Here is a 21,575-nt window from a genome sequence, read left to right as displayed (position 1 = left end):
CTCGATCTGAGTCTGAGTGAGTCTGAGTGAGCCTGAGTGAATCGACTCATGAGTGAGTTTGCCGAACTATGCCTAACGTAATGACAAAAATTCTTGTTCTTTTTTTGTGTGGTTGCTAGTAAGGTCGAAGGAGCGCTTGGAACCAGCCTTATCAATTCCGCGAGCTTCAATTATTTCACGCGCCGTCTTATCCCGACATCTGCGCACCACTGAAGTCCGCTCAAAGATAGGATTACAACCGGAATGCCGGCAGTGTATTGCCAAGTGCGCATTTTTTTATTTTTTTGCGATATCTTGTCTGATATTGGTGGTTTTCCATAAATATGCATGCTGACCCAAAAATTAACCGTTAGTTCAAGTCGGTATTCTGCCTTGTGTCTTCTGTGTGTCTTGTTACGCTTGTGCCGTTTTATCCATGAACTGTGCATCTCCAACTAGCCTGACAGCGAATTGTACTGAAGTGCAATTAAAGGTGTTGGGCGTTTGCTCGGGGCTTCAAAGGACGCTCGGCTGACATGCCCGTTCTGCTGAGCGCGACGCGACGAAGCGGTCAGCGCACTCCTCCGCTATCGCGTTCGTCGCAGCCTCTCTGTCGACGCGCAAACCGTGCATTATTTATGGCAGCGCTGTCATAAAATGTATTGGGAAACTGTCTCGTGTAGAACGAACGAGCAAAGGGTTCCGACGTGGCTTTTATATTTTCGTGTTTCTGCGGAATTCGCTAAGCTAATGATGTAAGCACACAGTTCGCTCGGTTTCCCATGCGACAAACGATATTAATGCAACGAGGTACACACGAATGCCTGCGCGTATTACTTTTTATTTGACAATGCTGTCCGCCACGGTGGATCAGTGGTTACGGTGCTCGGCTGCTGACCCGAAGGTCGCGGGTTCGATCCCGGTCGCGGAGGTCGCATTTTGGTGGAGACGAAATGGTAGAGGCCCGTGTACTGTGCGATGTCCGTGCACGTTAAAAAACACCAGATAATGGAAATTTCCGGGGCCCTCCACTATGGCATCCCTCATAATCACATTGTGGTTTTGGGACGTAAAACCCCAGATATTATATTTTATTTGGCAATCCTGCCGTGGTGGGACGCTGCAAACAAAGGTGACTGTATAAACTCTGGCCAAAAAGCGCGTAGGCATTACCGATTTAGTCCAAGTAGGCAAAACGACTTTTCTTAAAATTGGCCAAAACAAGTAGGACGTTGCACAAAGAAAAGCTCTTTGAAAATCCGCTTTTTTTAAGATTTTTAATTTTTTTTAATTGTTGGGGTTTAACGTCCCAAAACCACGGTATGATTATGAGAGACGTCGTAGTGGAGGACTCCGGAAATTCGACCACCTGGGGTTCTTTAACGTGCACCTAAATCTAAGTGCACGGGCCTCTAGAATTTTCGCCTCCATCGAAAATGCGGCTGGCGTGGGCTTCTTTGAGATTAAATTTAGAGCACACTTTGATACTTCCGTGCTAACAAATATTTCGGGAGGTCGCAAAACTTCTGAAAATGTTGAGAAATGTTGTCTAGAGCCCGTTGTCATTACTGGTAACGGCGACCACATTCTGAGCAATTATGGTGATAACCTCCGCATTGATTTTTTTGTTAATGAACATAGGTTTGCTTCGGCCGAACCGCTTCAGAACAAGTCTCTCTCGGATTTCGTATTAAAAATATAAGTACCACTACTTTCGTTTTTAACGTCATAGATGACGGACTTGTGTGAATTCCTCTTACTGTTTAATTAATAATGCCAGCTGAAAGTGTACATGTAAAGGCGCGCGCAGATATTCAAATGAAATTCTTAGCTGTTAGAAGAGTCTTCGTAGAAGTAACTGTTGCATTACTGATCACAAATATCGTTATATACATTGAAAGGGCTCTGCAGCTGGATACCATGGCGTACGCCTGTTCGGCCCAGGCTGATCACAAATTTCGTAACTACTAGCTTTTGAGTGTTGAACGTGGCAACAATTTGGACAGGGCAAAACATGCGAGAAGATAATTCTGCTGGAGGCGCTTTCAACAGCTGTCACTGTATTATGTTGAAGAGGTTGATGATTGACCAATTGGAGCAGCCATATGAAAGTGTTTGAAACCAACAATGCCAGAGCAGCAAATTCCTCTTTGCCTGTAGCAGCAGAAGACTGCTTTGGAATGGAGACGAGCTCGCGATGATTGCAGCAAGGTGGAAAGCTGGGCTAGTTGGTACACGATTGAGAGTGAATAACCATCTAGAACACAACGTTCACAACTTCGTCTCGACGTCTTCTATTTATGAGTGCGTCGTGCTTTAGCTGGTTATTCTCCTTCAATCGTAATGCTTGTCTAACTTGCTTCAGTACGATTTTCCTCGCCAACTTCGGTCGTGAACGGCTTTAGCTTCGATGACACTGCCGTAAGGTAAATCGGCGACAGCTCAACACCGCACGTTACTTCGTTGGGTAGAGTACGCTATATTGTCGACCCGTTAACTGATAGTACGCGGTGTTTACCGCGCGCTGTACCGGCGTCGTTCGAAGAGCACGTGTCTTCTGTAGTGCAAGCGCGCGCTGTAAACAACCGGATGATGTAGTGCTCCGGAAACCGCCTTTGTTTATCGCTTGCTTCGTGATGCTGAACGCGTTCACTCAACCCCCAAACAAGCGTTGACGTTGTAGGATACGCAGTCACGAGGCATGGAAAGGGCCTGTGGGTGAATGTTTGTGTATGTGGTGCACGGTACAGGCGTTAGTGCATGCCTGTATGGTGCGAAGTACTTGATGTGCCCGGATGACGCACTAACTTGCGTCAAAGCGTGCGTTAACGGCTTTGTCCTGTTAGCGTCGCGCGCTATTTTGACGCACTTTGTGACCATAACAGCGGCAAGCAGAAAGGCACCGGGGCGCCACAGTAGCACGCCTGCGTGCTCACCGCTTCATATTTTCCATTTTCATTTTTTCTTTGCAATTGGCTTCTCCGTTGGCTTCGGTGCGCTGCAGGCAAAGCACGCTTTACAGGGGGAGAAGGTAAAAGGAAAGGATCGGTCATGGGGCGAGCGAGCGGATTGATCGGCCGTGCTGCGGGCCCGACGGCGGGCCGGTGTGTGTGGCCGGCAGTAGTCATGGAAACCTGTTGTGTCGCCGGCGCCGACACCGGTGTGGTCGTTCGCTGCCGCGAGCCCGACCCCGAGCGCTGGCGTCGGCGCACCCTTGCCTCCGAGGCTATTTTTACGGCGTCCTCTGGCGTCGTCGTCGTCGTCAACGGCGGCGGCGGCGGCATGGCGGCGCGCCCATCGATCCCCTGGGCGAGCACCGGGCCGCCCTCAGGTGAGCGGCGAGAACGTTACGGAGAAGTGGGGGAAATGTGGTGGGTTCACCTTCTCCATCACGCGAGCAATCGTTGCCGGCGACATTTTTGGCCGCTTCCACCGCCAAGACGAATGCTTTTCTCGTCCGTATAACACGGTCCAGTGACCGCGGACACAAACAGATGATCGGAAGAGTTGGACGCCGTAGCGGCGCGCGGCGGCGTCTCGGCGCCGGCGCTCGCTGGGAAAGGATGAATTGAAGGAGAGGGGGTTGCGACCGCCGGTAGTTCCGGGGGCGGTGGCGCTGTGTGGCCCCGTGGTTCTTCTAACGGTCACCACGTGACCAGCGCTTTCTCGCGCGACCCTCCTCTTTGCCGCCGATCTCCTCGCTTTCCCTTTCTCCGAGTCCACGGCGGGGCCGCCCGTACGAGAGCGCCCTAGCAAGTCGACGCGCCCGTTCGGCCGCCCCGTAGCATGGACCGAGGGCCCTACGGCCGGCCGTCCGCTGCACCGTCGTCACCCGTGGTCCGCGTCTCTCTCGGCGGTCGCCGCCGCCGCACGGGGTCCGTGTGGCACTAGGGGAGATAGAGAGAAGGCCCTCGAGAAGACTTCGCGTGGTTCTCTTCGCGTCCATGAACCCGCGGTGGCGCCCGCACCGGCGGCGCCCCATCGTACATGGAGGGGTCCTGCTTCTGCGGAGAGCGGCGGACCGATAGGCGACGTAAGCCTTCTGTGACGGGAAGACCCGTGCGCCGTGCCGGACTGAACTGGCGGGTGAATCCCCGTAGTAGCGCGTCCGTTTGTGGCGTCGCGTGTGGCTGGCTCGACCTTGCCCCCGGTGTCGTCGTAGGGCGGCCAGGACGCGCCCAAGGCCGGAGGGCCGCCATGCGGGGCCCTTGCGCCACCGGCTGCGAGTCGGCCCTAGACCGAGCGGTGGCCCTGGTGGCACGACGTTGCTGCGGGCCGCCCGTCAACGCAGTCGTCGTCGTTCGGCACCGACGCGAGCTGTGAGGAGGGGAGCCGCGCGCGCCACCGCTCCACTCTTTCCTGGGTGAGTAAGCGCCGCCGGCCTACTGCGCTCGTGTCCCTGGCCGTCGCGCGACGAGGACACGGCCTCTCGCGTCGTCCGTTCCGGTTAGCGAGCTCTTTGTTGCCTCGTGATCAAACTGGCGCGTCCTACGATGATGTGAGGTCGAGAGCGCGTGGGAGGCCCATGCTCGAGCGAAGGCTCGGCCAAGGTTCATACGCAGGAATCGACGTTGCGGAGCCGAGCCACGGGACTCCAGATTTTCTGGCCTCTCTTACGGCTTGCCTGTTCGACGCTTACGCTCGTTCGCCTTCCTCTCCCTATCCACACGATGTCTGTATTTGCACTACGGCGAGTAGCAGGTCCGCACATCCAACTTCAGTTGCACCTTTTCGTGTGTCTAGTGCTTTCCTTACTTACTCAAATATTGGCGTGTCGCGGTGTCATCAGCTGTCTTCTAGTCTCGATGGCTAGGTATCGTTGTGGTACCTGCCCGGCTCGCTGATTTGCAGGCGCCTTGAATTTAGTCTCGGCATTACATATTGTTCGCAGTAACGCTATTCACTGTGCCGCTGGGCAACGCAGCGGTGACAGATAACGTCTTGTACGTCCCCGACCAATTTTTTCATGCGGTTCATATCTCGATTTCGCCTTCAAATTGTTCTTTGCTTGTCGCTGACCACACAGGCTGCGAGCCGAGTCAAAGATATCCTTATGCGCACCACTGCAATGTCCTGTTATTGTTTATGCATTAGTAATGGGCGTGCGATCACGACTGCTACTTTGCACGGTGCAAGCCTATATTATGCATACGAATGAGCAAGGCGTCAAAACAAGTCGACAAAGTTCCTCGCCGGTTGCCAAAACATCTCAATTGTAACAAGGTCCCATGACAACAAGTGCGAATGATACAGAGGCAAGAAGCTAGACTCCGAAGAAACAAAACAAACCTTTGTGTAAGCCAAAGTTTTCAGAAAAAAAGAAGGCGCCTACTTCTCTAGAATGTCTTTTTATTTTGTTGGTTCCTATACATGTTTGTTATTTTCATTTTTCTCTTGTGCATATGAACGTGACAATGCACGATGATAGTGCATATGAATAGGACAATATACGTTGTGTATATATACTTGAATAAGTGTGCGTTGAAACTATCGAGGCTTTGTTCCTGCCATTTTGTGGCTCTTTTATTAGTTTACGCGCCGGTGGGATATTGGGGATCAGGGAATATTTCATGGGGAATTACGTACTGAAGCTGAACGTTAGTCTGTGAAGGACAAGACGGCTGAGAACTCAGGATTAACGTCTACGCTTGGCGTTCGTTAGTACCCCGCTTTCCACTTGAGTTCGGTCACTGAGATCGGGCATCGAACCCGCTACCTCGCGCTCAGAACGTGGCACACAATCTCTTGTTACGTGTATTTATCTCTACACGTTTAACCTTGCCTTTTGCTCTCAAATCTTTCAGAAAGTGCATTCCTTGCGCACGGAAGACGTATCGCTCTGAACAAACGTTCAAAAGCCGTGCATGCCGCGAATTGTCATATGTTCTCACCACGCTTATCGTTCCTCGCTCTGGATCCAAAAGTGAATTCTTCTGTGAAACCGGGTCTCTTCTTCACTAGTTGACGGGTCACACTCACGTTATTCTTGTCGGCATTTTGAACAAAACACGCACACAAAAGAAATACAGCAGGCACTTGTCTTTTTTGTTTTACCTCGCGTTTTATTCGTATAGTCGGCGTCGCGTAAATGTTACCGCAGCCGTCGATGAATAGTTCTGGTTCTAGCCGGCCTTATTTGATTCGCACGTGCCTTACTCGAAGCTTTCCTCTGGGCTGAACCGATTGCGCAGTTGCCGGGCCGCTGCTCTTGGCAGGGCAGACCAGCCGCTAGCAATGCGTTGTTTCCGCCTAGCATCAGAAATACTTTGGCATTGCCTCAAGGAAGACGGCGTCGAGGAGTTTCGCCAGCTGCTCCCTTCGTGTCCATCTGGAAGTTCATTCTGAATAGTGTCGCGCCTAGGAACGGCCTAAAGGGTGCTCGCCCGCTCGCTAGACATGTAAGTGCTTTATTTCATTGATGAAGAAAGAAGGAGAGAGAAGGACAGAATATTGGAAAACACCGAGCTTGAAGGATGCGTGAAATGTGCTCAGATCTGACGTCTATCGTCATAGGAGTATTAAGCAAACTACCCAACAGCGTCTTGCAAGTTGTGTCGGTTTTCTCTGACTTCCGCGCGGTGCATTGATGTTCCTTTGCGCAGCGAGGTATTGAAAGTCACTGTACTTGCTCAAGGAATCTCGAAAGTTCTTCTTTTTTTACGATTTTTATTGGATAAAGAAATTTAGCAGCAGCGAGCCTATTTGTCGGGCGATGCTCATCAAATTTGCACCTGCAGCCTCCTTATGATATCGATGTCAACCCCGCATGTGGCACAGCTGGACCCCGTGGCGGTCAGTCTTGCTTACTGCATAGGATGTGACTAGCATGCATCAGCGTAGAAGTAAGGAAAAACAAGCGTGCTCTCTTTCCGCCGAAATCGGAATGTGTGTGCACGAAAGGCCTAGCGATATCTAGCAAAGACTTCGGAGAATGAATGATTGAGAGAAAGGTTTATTTCCGAACAGTGTTCTCAGCGTGCAAGCTCCGGGTCCCTCTAGGTGGGAGGGTACCTTATTCTGGCCACAATCGCATCCCGGGCTTTAGTGACGAGCTGTCGTTGGTCTTCCAGGTCCGGTTTGGAGAAACTTCACTAAATAGATGTGACTCCCTGTGTACTTGTTATTTCTTGTGGTTGTTAGAAGCGGGACAGCCTATTTGCACAACTACTCGAGGCCACGTGCCCTGAGTGGAAACGTCACGAATGACGTCATTTTACCGCCGTACAATTTGAATGAAAGGCAAAGTTCTGCCTGGCGTTGCATAAGTATCGTTATTTTGCCAGCGTCAGTGGTTGGCCCGTGTCGTATACGCCGCGCCGCTTCTTGGCTCTCACTATTTCGCCGTCGTATCGCTACTGCCAGAGCCAGGGTAGACGGCTACGGGCTACTCTATTTAAAGGCGAAAGCCTTAGATGCCTCATCAGACACGAAAATTGACCCTCGGGGGCGTCCCGCGTCGGCGGCGTCAACACGAGTGATGCAAAAAAAAAATCATGTGATGACGTCACCTTATGATGTCATCATAACGTCACACATCTCCATAATTTTTACTTCATAATGATGTCACATAACGTGACGTTAATGATGTCGTCATGGGTTCGATTCTCACTCGAACCGACGATTTTTTATTTTCTTTATTTGTATCTCGAATTTTTGCTCACGGACAACGCTGATTTTTCGTTCACAACCAACGACGCCGACGCCGACACCGGAATTTCTGCGGAACGAGCTCTTTAGTGCTATCGCGTTAAAATACAGAAATAAAGAAATGGAAATAATATAGAAACGGAAGGCCAGCAGGAAAGAGACTTCAGTGCCTTGACGCCTGGTTGGCAGGCTTTATTGAAACAGTAACCAGATTCATTGAGTTAATACCCGTATCCCTCGCCTGAAAAAAAAAAGCATATATATATATATATATATATATATATATATATATATATATATATATATATATATATATATATATATATATATATATATATGATATTAAAGTGGACGTTTGAACTTGCTGACGCCTCAGCATTTTATAAGCAAAAGTGAAAAACGACTGTAGTTGAGCTTCAGAGGAACGACCGCGAAAACGGCAGCCCGCTACTCCCAACATTTTTTCCCTTTTCTCTCTGAATAGAAGGCGCCCTATGTAAATGGAAAAAAAAACACGTCAGGTGGTTTTTCATTATTTTCATTATTTCGCTCGCTATTTACGCTCCCATATCGATTACTAAATCTTCGGCGCAAGTGCTAGGGTGTGCTTCCTTGGTACTCGAGTGCAGTTTGCATATTTTGAATTTCAGTTCCAGCTCTGCTTTCGATTAAAAAACAGAACAAAAAAAAAAGACTGGCATTGCATCTTAGTATTTCATTTCTTGCACTTCTGCTTCACAGGAAAAAAAAAAAGTCGACGCGCTTCTTACTATAGCCGCGGCGTGGGTGAAATACGTTGTAGCTTCAAGACGAAATTCTCTTTTCGAGAAAGTTCTTAGAATAGGAGCGGGCAGTCGCTCGCATGCCGTCGTCAGGGGCTCGGTGAGTCACTCCGGCGGCGTCACATAACAAATACAACGGCAGAGGCCGTTTTAGCGCCAGTGGCTTGGCGCGTTTTTATCTTTTGTTTTTTGAGCGCTCACCCGTAGCGCAGGGAAACTGTTGAGCATGCAATGACCGCGCGAATTCACTTCTTCCGCTAAGCGTTAACGTCCGTGGCTGCGTTGGCAGTGGGCCGGGCGGAACTTGCCATTAGCGAGACGCGGGGAAATTTGACTTTTCTCTCGTTCTTTCCGGGGTTTCGCCGAGTTATACAGTTTTAACGGTTGCACCAAAGTGCGCCTTTCGCTTGAAAGGCGCGCATCGAGTAACCGGCTAATGCATGCCACTAGCGACCCCATAGTACGTGGATAAATAGGATCGCGTTGTTTACCGTTATATATATATATATATATATATATATATATATATATATATATATATATATATATATATATATATATATATATATATATATATATATATATATATATATCACGCGAATGACAAGAAAACAATTCGTTTACTTGCGTTGCGGCCCGAGTACTGGTCTTCGTATCGTTAGCAGATGACGTGTTGTGTTTTTTAATCGTGTGTATGTTTGTTTTCAAATATATTGTCTTGCGAGTGCGCCAAGTGACAGTATGACAAAAAAATTTATACTGTATTTCGCCCATCAGGGGCCGGCCTTCATCCAGAATGAAGTTACAAGCCCAGCAGACAGAGTTTGATTTATGGCCTCCGATAGCTTATTCATCACCGGTGGCTTTCTTTCTTTCTTTCTTTCTTTCTTTCTTTCTTTCTTTCTTTCTTTCTTTCTTTCTTTCTTTCTTTCTTTCTTTCTTTCTTTCTTTCTTTCTTTCTTTCTTTCTTTCTTTCTTTCTTTCTTTCTTTCTTTCTTTCTTTCTTTCTTTCTTTCTTTCCATTGCTAACTTTAAAACAATGGCGAAGTCTAAGATAAAAGCTGCAATGAGGCATAGTGAGGCGTCGTTAGCTCCCGTGTTACATGGTGGGAGTGAGTCGCGAGGTCATCACATTACGAAAACGTGATGGCATTAAAAAGTTACAGTAAATTAAGTATACAATGAAGGAGCGTTCACAGTGGTGCAAGAAGTAAATAGGCGATCATTCTGCCAGATTCTCGAAGAGGCCCATACAGCAAGGACGCTGCAAGAGGCGTTGGGCGTCGTCGCATTGGGTGTTCTCAACTACCTCTTTCCGCTGTAGCATTCGTGTCTATTCAAAGCGTCGCACTGAAACAATAATCACCACGTAGGCGTGTGCAAACCACGTTTGAATATAGTTTTTACATTAAATTAGAGGCTCAATTTACTCCACTTTCAGTGGCAGTTGATCGACTTTAGTATACAGTGACACCTGAAGGACACATGGGCGTAGCCAGAAATGATTTTCGACGGTGGGAAGGGGCGAGTGGTTCAACCACCTTTTATATATGTTCGTGCGGTCGTTTGTATATTGACTGGCATATATACACATGCAAAACTGAAAATTTTGCCACACCTCCGGCTACGCCAGTGGATTGAGACATGCAAGGACATGAAAATTCGAGGGTCTCGATTTAACGTACTTTTCCTCAAAGTAAGCTTCGTTATTCTGTTTATTGCCATCATCACCGTCATCAATTTTATTTGGCCATCACATATGCGCATAATGGCCGAGGAGCTGCCGGTAAACCCGCAGAGCCAACAAGCTCGCACAGGCACCATTTGCAGGAATAGGCCTTCCCTCGACAGCGTCAAAAGATCGTGGACCCCCGCAATATGGCGGCATTGCATCCACGTGGGTCTGGCAACACATAAATAAAAGCAAAATAAGACTTGACGTTCGTACAGAGCTTAACAGTGGTGATGATAAAAAGGTTCATCGCGGCACAAGCAAAGTACATTAGTCGGGAAAAGACGAGTTCACGTCTGTGAGGCTGCCTGCCTGACGTTGATAGCCGATCGTGGTGCCAACCATCCATCAAGTGCCCTCCTTCGTATAGACGGTTTCCATGGAGGAACAGAATCTCGGTCGATTCGTCCTCGGCTTTTGCTTTATCGAGGAGCTGACTTCGCACACGCGCCGCACTGACGCCCCGCAGCGCATCATTGTCGGAGCTTCCGGTGGTCCGTCCGCAGCGTAATGAGAGATGGGCGTGGTGTCCACGTCGCACGTCGTCGTCACGCTTGGTATTCCGGCCGCGACAGAATGCGCGTGTCCCATGCCCATGAACGGGCTTCGAAGCACCCTGTTTTCATTTTATATCCCGGCGTTAACCTCCACACCCCTCGAAATTTGTAAACCGTGAACGTTTAGCGGTGTTGTTATGTCCTGTCGTGTTTTGCTCTCATACTGCGCTGGTCAGAACCGGTTAATCTTGTTTAGTGTTCGCTAACTGGTCACTAATGTCGGCTATAATGTTGTAAATCGTTGGTTAGTGTGTAGTGTTTCCTATCGGCTGTTAAAGTGGTAACATTGTTCTTATTCAATATCGGTTCAATAATCGAGAAGTTGCTCTGACATGTACGTCGACAGAAAATTAGATGTAGAAGCGTGAACAGTTGGGCTAGTTTGTGTGACATTCCCATAGGATGAAGATCGGAGAATTTCCCGATGAAGAAGCGCACCCACGAAAGGAGCACAGGTACGGGTAGGAAAGCAGTTGAATTTTATTAAGCCACCAACAATGATAATAATATCTGGGGTTTTTGCGTGGCAAACCCACGATATGATTATGTGACACGCCGTAGTGGAAGACTCCGGAAATTTCGACCGTCCCGTGTTCTTTAAGGTGCACTGACATCGCACAGTACACGGGCCCAGGCACGTAGCCAGGATTTTTTATCGGGGGGCGGGGGGGGGGGGGTCAGGGGGGGAAGGCCTAATGGTTTGAAAAAAGTGTTTCCATGGCAAAAAGAAAAAAGAAGTTGCGCGGCAATATAGAAGGCTGGAAGAACTTCGGGGGGGGGGGGGGGGGACCCTTGTCTACGTGCCTGCACAGGCCTCTAGCATTTCGCCTCCAACGAAATTACGCTGTCGTGGACGGGATCGAACCCACGGGTCAGCAGCCGAGCACCGTAACAACTGTACCACCGAGGCGGACGAATTTTATTAAGACACGAAGAATCTTTTTGACGTCTACAGCGCATGCGCATGAAAACGTGCTAGACGGAAAGGCAAGAACACACACATAAGAAATCGGTTGATCATGAGATGGTATTATGTCGAGAATTTGACAAAACAAAATGTAATCTAGACACCTGCAGATGCTTTGGTTTGACAATGACGTCAAACCTAGTTTAAAGGAGGCATATGGTGTGAACAGTGACGCGATAAAACAGGATACACGAGGCGGGGATGGCATGGTAAGTTAAACTCCTAAAACCATCAACTCGTCAAGTAGGGCGACCGATTTCTTTATTTTGTGTTCTATGCCTTCTTGTTTTGCTCGTTTTATCAGAGGTGTACTAGTTCTTGCGCATACGCTATAGGCGTCGAAGGGCCTATTCCTGCCTTAATAAAATTCGCTTGCAAGTTGAGCGTCTTTCCTGTCAGTACCTGTGTTCCTTCCGTCGGAGTACTTGTTCAGCGGCACTTTCGCGCTCTTCATCATAGGAAAAAACATTAGATGTTTTTGGCTCGTTATTATTATTTTTTGTCGCAGTCCGCTCTAAAGCGACTTGGGAGGTTCTGACCTTACAAAAGAGCGCGATCATGCGTTAGTTTACAAGGTGGAAGTTCTCGCAGTTGCAAGGAAACAGTTAAAAAAAAAAGCATACTCCGAAAGGTTGCACTTCCTGATTGAAGTTAGTGTGATCGCGTCGAGTAAAACGTGCACGAGATCATTTTCTTTCTCCTTGTTTCACAACACGAAAAGCTCAGCTGTTCCTATGTGCGAGCTTCCAAGTGATGTGCATAATGTATCAAGGCTAGGCTTGGTTAGGTCAGGTCAGGCTACGTATGCAAATGGCGAATAAGAACGTTGAGCCCAGCGAGCGGCAGTCGCCCTGCGCGTTACCTCGCCTGTGTATTTCATGTGACTTCATTTAACAGCGAAAAAGGGGGGATTGGGGGCTCGTTTCCTTTTAAGACACAAACTAATGAAACCGACAGACAGTGGAGCCAAGGAAGGTATACGGCACATGCGTGTTTTTTAACTGTAGTATAGTAATCATTACATAAATGGAAAGGAATTAAAGTGGATGACAAATCAACTTGCCGCTGGCAGGGACCGAACCTACAACCTTCGGATAACGCGTCCGATGTCCTACCAGTTGAGCTACTGCGGGGGTCGCTTTCCCATCCACTTTATTGGGAATTGACGTTTATGTAATCCTGGGAGTGTTAGCCAGCGCCGCTCGCAGCCACGACGGCGAGTGTGGGACACTCTTTCTGCCAGCTGGAGTCACGTAGCACGTGATCTTATTACGAGCTGCAAGCTGAACAAAAAATTATGGAAGCTTCGCACTAGTGGTGCCAGGCCTGAAGGAAGAGCTGAGCTGGGCGGCCTTCCTTGCTCTTCTCTCTATTTTTTAGGGGCGAAGCTCCTTAAGGCGGCACCCGTTCGTCCCTCGTAGTCGTAGTCGTAGTGCGTAACCAGTCTTACGCTTTGACCTCCAAGGTGGTGCCGGTGGGAGATTTTTCCTGTGCGTTGTTGAACAATAAAAAATTCGCAGCGGTAGCTAAAAGCCGACTTCTTCTGTCTCTCATTCCCATTAGCAGCCATTGTTTACCTCCAAGGTAGTGCCTGGTGAGATTTCTCCTGTGCGTGATTAAACAATAAAAATTTTGTTCAAAACGCCGTTGATTGATGAAATAAACCAACGAAAGACGCCAGATGTTTTGTAAAAGCAAAACGGAAGAACGCCAGATGTTTCTAAAGCAAAACGAAAAGACGCCAGCTGCTTAACGAAAGACGCCAGATGTTTTCTAAAGCAATGGTTTTCTAAACAATGAAAATTCACAGCGTACATGTAAAATTAAAGTGAGCTGCAAGTCGTCATAACTCATCGAACCTTTATTATAAACGCGCCCGATCTCACGTCGGTGATGATGTACTGGGCAGAATTCACGGAAGATTCACGGTTTACCGATGAACCTCCGCAGCTTCGCCCACTCATCATCATTCACTCCGTGGATATGCTGTGATTTTTTCTTTCTTTCTTCTTCTCTTTCTTCCTCCTTTTCTCTATTTCTTGTATCTCTTTTTTTCTGTTTCTTGTATCTGTTTCTATTTCTTTCTTTCTCACTCTACCTATTCCTTTCTCTTTCTCGCTCTTTCTCTATTTCTTTCCCTTTGTTTCTCTATCTCTATCTCTGTTTATCGCTTCCTCTTTCTTTCTATCTCTTTCTCTCTCTATGTTTTTTTCTGTTTTTACTAGTGGTGCCAAGCCTGAAGGAAGAGCTGAGCTGGGCGGCCTTCCTTGCTTCTCTCTATTTTTTCTTTCTCTCTATCTCTCTATCTATGGTTTTCTCCTTCTTTCTAACTCTGTCTTTCTCTTTCTTTGTTTCTCTCTATTTCTATCTCTGTTTATGTTTTTGTGTCTTTTTATCTTTTTATGTCTTTATTTCCTTTATTTCTCTCTATTTTCCCTTCCTCTTTCTTTCTATCTCTTTCTTTCTGTCTCTTTTTTTTTCACGTGTTCGTTTTCGCTTGACACTCGCACCTGCTGTACACGGTAGTGGGGCTTGCCCAATTCCTGTGGCGCACACCCACCTGAGGAGTTTTGCACGACGGAGCACAAGTTACCGATAGCTGAAACAGCTTCAGAGAATCAAGAGAGCGTATACGTGTGCCGGTTCTTGACGATACTTTCTTTTTTTTTTTTTTTGCGACGGAGCACAAGTTACCGGCAGCTTATCGAAAACCCATGCGTATCACCTAAGGCATCAAGTCTGCTGGAACGAGGCCCTCGCTATGAATGAACGAAAGAGGGAGGATTGATCGAGGGCTCGTTTCTTTGTTAGACGTTATGCCTAACGATACCAACAGACAATGAAGCTAAGGAAGGATGATTTCATTGTGTGTTGGTTTCATTGGGTTTCGTTAGGTTAATTTTACAGCGTGATTCTGTGTTCTTTGTTGTTTGTCATACGTATACCCTTGTCATTTTTTAATGATATCGCGCAAGCGTTGACCCCGGGACATGATAGATCCTGATAACGGCGAGAAGTGAGATCTAGTGTACGATGCGCAGGCGCAAAAAGCAAGCTCTGTGCGAGCGACGCCTGCTACTCTTGCTTAAATATGCATACACTCGGTCAGCGTTCTCTGCGCAGCCATGTGTTCAGAAAACCGGTGTGAAGATGTCCGTCTTATCGTTGATCTTATTGCTGCTCATCACTTCCATTTTCAACAACACCCAGTGTTCGTTCGTAATCTGTGTTATATGCATGGGTTAATCCTTGTGCGTTTGCAACCAAGCTGGCGAAATTTTACCGTATTTGGTCCGGCAATTAATTTATATTGAATGTCTTTATAAACACGCGAGCGGCCTGAGCGTCGGGCAACAATGGCGCACTCGCGAGCCGTGACGTAACCAGCTGCTTGCTGTGCGAGCGTCTGCATTCCAGCGGATGATCTTGTTCCGTGCTAAGATGCGCGTGGAATAGAGCTATTTAAGCTTTCTTCGGCTTGGCATCGAAATTGAACGCTTTGCAGCGGCTGAAAACTTTTGCAGAAGACGACGACTCCGCTCCATGCAGCACATGACGTCACACACGCCATGGCAAAATGGCGGTCGCCGGCGGTGGTCGAGGTTTACAGCCGGTGACTTCTAAACCTTATTTTGCATTGAAATATTATTTTACAGTCCGATTTTCATATAAGCATAGGCGTAATAGACCCTCTACTTCTATTTTTCGCTGAAAACCGCTAAATAATGGGTGACCGTGTCATGGCCCCTTTGAAGAATTGCAAGGGTGACACGATCTCTCCAATGCTATTCACCGCGTGTTTACAGGAGGTTTTCAGGGCCCTAGATTGGGAAGAATTAGGGAAAAGAGTTAAGGGAGAGTATTTCAGTAACCTGCGATTCGCTGATGACATTGCATTGATGAGTACCGCGGGAGAAGAATTACAGCTCATGATTACTGAACTGGATACGGAAAGTAGAAGAGTAGGTCTGAAAATTAGTATGCATAAAACTAAGGTAATGTGGAACAATCTTGGCAGAGAACAGCGCTTTGCGATAGGTGGCGAGACACTGGAAGTTGTAAAGGAGTACGTCTACTTAGTACAGGCAGTAACCGCGGAGCCGAACCATGAGAGTGAAATAACTAGAAGAATAAGGATGGGATGGGGCTCATTCGGCAAGCATTATCAAATCATGAATGGTAGTCTACCACTATCCCCCAAGAGGAAGGTATATAACAGCTGCATCTTACCGGTACTTACCTACGGAGCAGAAACCTGGAGACTTACAAAGAGGGTTCAACTTAAATTGAGGACGACGCAGCGAGCGATGGAAAGGAAAATGATAGGTGAGACCTTAGGAGACAGGAAGAGAGCAGAGTGGGTCGGGAACAAACGGGGGTTAAGGATATCATAGTTGAAATCAAGAAGAAGAAATGGATATGGGTCGGGCACGTAGCACGTCGGCAGGATAACCGGTGGTCATTAAGGGTAACTGACTGGATTCCAAGAGATGGCAAACGCGTGAGGGGGAGACAGAAAATTAGATGGGTAGATGAGATCAAGAAGTTTGTAGGTATAACGTGGCAGCAGTCATGGGCACGTTACCAGTGAAAAGTAACAGTGTTACAGTTACAGTTACCTAAGCCAAAAAAGTAACTCTGTTACAGTTACAGTTACAGAGTTTCCAAAAGTAACCTGTTACAGTTACAGTTACTCTGAAAAAGTAACGTCGTTACTTTTCCGTTACTGTATAGAATATGTAATAGATCACAAACCAAATGATAGGATTTATTTAATGAAAAAATACGGCGGCATGCGCGGGTAGTCAAAATTGCGCGTTGTAAAACCATAGACGAAGGAAACCAAAAAGATGGCCCAACACCAGCCTTCTTTGTGTAAGCCTCATTTTGTTGCATCTATTTATTCGTTCATGCACCGCTGGTGAAAATGGACTTTATTTGCAAATAATAAACGTCCTTGGACACTAGAAGTGGAAAGCATAGTTGATGCACTGGAACGACAGCATTATCCTAGGACGTTTATAGTGATACCCAAAAGCGCATGCGAAAAAGAGCGGGGAGTGCGTCACGAGTAAAGACAACGCCCATTGTGTCTATTGCCTACGTTCAAGGTGTATCAGACCCTGGTCGGGGGGCTCTGCGTCCGCTGAGCGCAAGCTCTCCTTATAACAAGTGTTCGTGAAAATTACAAGCGCGATGCGGGGATTGCGACGCGACTTAACATCGGCGAAATGGGCAGGAAAGAATCGACAAACGGAATATTGCTAAAGCAACTGATGCAACGCGTTCTAAAACGGGGCTTGTTGGACACTGCTGGACAAGTGGACATAGCTTTGACCTAAACAGTGCGATGACGCTGGCTCGCGAACGAAGTTGAGTGGCGAGAAAAAACTCCAAAGGTGTTTTAAAAATGATTCGCTAGTTCACGGTATTTCTGACTCTCAACCCTTTTACGCTCTGCTGCTGTCTAGCCGCCTATCAAACACGATTAGCTCGGAGCTTCGGACCAAGGAGACTAAACTTGGCGTCCTAATGATTCACCGGTACACCAAGAGCAGAGCTAGCAGCTGAAGTGACCAAAAGGATATATATGTCGAAAAAAAAAAACGGACCTGAACTTAGCGACCTCCCCTCCCAAACCTCGAGGGGAGCGGTGCTGTGGAAAGGTGAAAGGTGGAGAGGATATGGGAAAGTAACTGTAACGCTATTTCCCGTTACAGTTACTACGTAAAAAAGTAACAGTGTTACAGTTACAAGTTCCTCTAACTTAAAAGTAACTAGTTACAGTTACAAGTTACTGAAAAAAGTAACTAGTTACCGGTAACTCGTTACTAGTAACTCGTTACTGCCCAAGACTGCGTGGCAGCAGAAAGCACAGGACCGGGTTGATTGGCGGAACATGGGAGAGGTCTTTGCCCTGCAGTGGGCGTAGACAGGCTGATGATGATGATGATGATGACAATCTAAAAAATGTTTACACCCTTAAGGGTGTTTCTTTTCTGATGTGTAATACTCATACCCTTCCGTCAACAAATATTTCTATCGTTGACTTTCTCTAAAGCCGCCTGTTCCTTGCAGCTAACAGCGCAAAACACGTAGACGAGGAAGCAAGAAGTGGACACCTGTTCCGTTTGTTTGACCGCTTTGTACTAGAAGTGAGGACAGATATATGAGATGTGCTAGTCGGTGTCCATTCATCTTGAGATGTGCGTTTAGTAAACACAGACACAGCGCAGAACGAATCTTTTAATACGGGAAATGTACGTGGCTTCCAACTGGCAAGATAAAACCAGAAAGAATTCAGTCTAGAATGTACTAGAAGCGCTCTAGTCTAGTTCCAACGTTCTAGTTCATTCGTCTTCAAAGGTGAGCTTTGTAAGCACAGACACAGCACAGAACGAATGAAATACAGGACACACGGCGTCCAGTTCTGTGAATTGTGTCTGTGTTTACTAAACGCACCTTTGAAGATGAATGAACAAGACTAAATTCGCTCTGGTTGAGAACCACGTATACATTTCCCGTATTCAAAGTCTCCTGCTCCTTCGGAATGAATGACCCTTAATTTAAAGTCACCTTCAGGAACGACATATGAGACGAACACAGCTGTGACCTTGCGAACGCATCGATCTCCCCGAATCGTCGCGTGCTCCCTGTCTAACGATCGACTACGATGCAGTGCTGCGCGTGCACGCACCGGCGTCGCTTGCGCGGTTGAATACCGTGTCTCTCGGACCGCGATAACATCGATCGCTTAACTCTGCACCGGACAGGAGTCAACGGTTGCGGTGCTGATCCTATGCCAGCGGACATGTTCATCCCGCTAGGACCAGTGTAGCGTCCCGCAAACGCTGTCTTCTTTCTTTCTTTCTTTCTTTCTTTCTTTCTTTCTTTCTTTCTTTCTTTCTTTCTTTCTTTCTTTCTTTCTTTCTTTCTTTCTTTCTTTCTTTCTTTCTTTCTTTCTTTCTTTAAACATATTCGCGAGTGAGCCCGTATATTCCCGGCAAGGCGGAAAGTCTCAATTTTGGTAACGCACATTGCAAGTATGGCCGATCGTCCAAGCACACTATTTGCGTCACACGCTTCTGGTATGGACGTAGCTACATTACATACCTTCCTTGAGAAGGCACTGGCTTCCTGTCGTTCCTCCAACCGCATTTTGGGACTGGCTTCCGGCGACGAGATCAGCTTTCTTACAAAAAGGCATGGTCCGAAAGTCCATATTCTTTTCTGAAGGTTTATATCTTTATTTTTTTTGGAGGGTTCGAACCCACCCCGTTGGGCAGATTGAAAACTCTGCTCCTACGTGCACGATACTGTACATCACAATATATTTTTCGCCTCGAATTCAATTTAAACACTCAGTCATTCACATAAAAACGGTCCACGTCCAATGTGTCAGCGTGGGTGTGAGGCTTGTACGGAGGAGAGTCCGGCAGACACGGCTGGGTGCATATTCGCGAGGATTGTCAATTTACCGTGCGCCTTCGTGGCTCGTTATGCCTCGCCTCCGGTCTGTTCCTCTTGACGAAAGCTTTCTGGCCAGTCGAGGCGACGTGCTGCTGTCACTTCATTTCATCGAACCGTGCACGAGTCAGCCAAGTTGTGGCCGGGACGAGTGCTAGGCAAACGCGCGTCCAACCCTTCGGACACGCGTCTCTGTTTGCTCCTTGACGGCGAAGCGCGTTTGCCATGCTTCTTCACGAGAAGTTCATCGGGCGTACGAGGACTGCGAATCGTGCATACCGACTTCGCTCGACTGTTAGCCCAGCCGTATTGCCTGAGGATACACTTCAAGGCTCCAGGGCAGAGCTATGGGCAACCTATTCTATCTATCTATCTATCTATCTATCTATCTATCTATCTATCTATCTATCTATCTATCTATCTATCTATCTATCTATCTATCTATCTATCTATCTATCTATCTATCTGTCTGTCTGTCTGTCTGTCTGTCTGTCTGTCTGTCTGTCTGTCTGTCTGTCTGTCTATCTATCTATCTATCTATCTATCTATCTATCTATCTATCTATCTATCTATCTATCTATCTATCTATCTATCTATCTATCTGTCTGTCTGTCTGTCTGTCTGTCTATCTATCTATCTATCTATCTATCTATCTATCTATCTATCTATCTATCTATCTATCTATCTATCTATCTATCTATCTATCTATCTATCTATCTATCTATCTATCTATCTATCTATCTATCTATCTATCTATCTGTCTGTCTGTCTGTCTGTCTGTCTGTCTGTCTGTCTGTCTGTCTATCTATCTATCTATCTATCTATCTATCTATCTATCTATCTATCTATCTATCTATCTATCTATCTATCTATCTATCTATCTATCTATCTATCTATCTAATCTCCACAGCACAGTTGACCCGCCAGGCCTACCACGCCACATGGACATGCCACTTAACAAAATGAATACCACGAATGCTACACCCGAACAAACAGTGGAAAGCTTTATCTGTCCAGCTTGATCTTCGGCTTCAGGCAGCTGAGGCTCGTGGAGCGCTGGACCGATGGCTCCACCCACGACCGCGGAGTGCAGCAGTGAAGTACCTCTTCGAACAAAAAAACTGCGATGTCATTCTCTGCATTCGATTCAGAGAGCTCAGACCCATAGCTTTCGATGCTAAGCGGGTGTCAGCAAAAAGAAAAGAAAAAAAAGGAAAACAAGACGAATGAGGATTCTACTCTCTTCTCAACAACTGTGGGCCCCCCATTTGTGCAGCAACAATGCTTGCGCAAGTTTTCTTGTCATATATGTTGCAAAATTTCCCTTTGAACTGCGGTCAGCTACTGCGCCGTAAATTTCATTAACGGCGTAATGCATGTATTCGTTGCCCCTTAGACTGTGGGGCACTTGTCATTTTGGCGCCGACCAGTGGCACGGACATTTCTCAGCCTGTGCTTTACGCAAACTTCTGGGCTTGAAACGGATATTACCGGTCATATGCATGCACGCTTTCCAAAAATCTCCTCAAGAACAACTTGTCATGTTTAAGCAATTCGCAGTTGCTTGTAATCGTGTAAGCACGTTCGCGTTTTGCGAGGAAGTCGTCAGTATCCGTGTCTAATTCAATAACCTATGGGACCACGTAAATTAGCGGGCTCCTCAGCGACATTTGAAAAAACATCGGTTGTCCTGTGCGTTTAAGCACGAAAGCGGTTTTAACCATAAAAGCAAGGCACGTGTACAAGAGAAACTAAAATCATTCGGAGTAGCATGCCATGGTATTTTTATGAGAACTTACACGTCAATGGGTTGGGCTGGAAATATTGCGCAACTTTTTAAATGGATAAATTGGCAGAGAAAATACATACACATGAGCTCTGATGCGTCTGCAATCTTTCTTTGACCATGTCGAAAACTGTGCTGCTTTGTTCTCTAAGAAGCATACCTGCTCGGCGACAGCAATTCTGTCTTTGGCTTCTCCGAGGGTCATATAATGCCGACAGCGACGTTGTCCCTCCCTCGAGTAATTTTTAAAGGACACTCTGTCGTGAAACTTGGCTGTGTGTCATCATCAAGTATGTCAACTGCACGGCGAAGGCTTCCAATTTGCCGTGTCCTGCGCTAGCTCGTTACATGTTATGCATGTCAACTACTCACCCCCAGCTAACTGCCTTCAGCCCTTGGCTTCGTTTCCCATACATTCCGCGGCTATCACTGACCATCGGCTATCTGTCCTTAACTCCTAATATGTGACCCGTCCCGGCCCACTTTTTTTTTCGTTTAATGGCAACAAGCATATCGGATACCCCTGTCTGTTCTCTCGAGGAAGAAGCATTGATCTGTAGGGGTCGTCAAGAACCAACTGATACATTGTAGACTTGAACAGTTCATTTCCGTCTTTGAGTGTGATGCTAAATATGCCTCAAAGTGAATTGTTACACTA

The 21,575-nt window shown here is 47.1% G+C and overlaps 1 protein-coding gene across 3 annotated transcripts in view; it reads left to right on the top strand.

Moving 5' to 3' along the window:
* Positions 1–3,885: 3,885 nt before the first annotated feature.
* LOC119406914 (potassium voltage-gated channel protein Shab) overlaps positions 3,886–21,575 on the top strand; it is a 34,546-nt gene continuing 16,856 nt past the window's right edge. For 2 of the 3 annotated variants that reach the window (XM_037673696.2, XM_037673699.2), the window contains exon 1: positions 3,886–4,342. The gene's annotated coding sequence lies outside the window, so the exon portion shown is untranslated. The remainder of the gene's footprint in view (positions 4,343–21,575) is intronic. The other variant, XM_037673698.2, reaches the window with a different exon arrangement.

The sequence above is a fragment of the Rhipicephalus sanguineus genome, chromosome 10 (assembly GCF_013339695.2).
Source record: "Rhipicephalus sanguineus isolate Rsan-2018 chromosome 10, BIME_Rsan_1.4, whole genome shotgun sequence".
Lineage (NCBI taxonomy): Eukaryota > Metazoa > Arthropoda > Arachnida > Ixodida > Ixodidae > Rhipicephalus > Rhipicephalus sanguineus.
The sequence above is the reverse complement of the archived record's forward strand: the minus strand, read 5'-3'. Positions and strand labels throughout refer to the sequence as shown.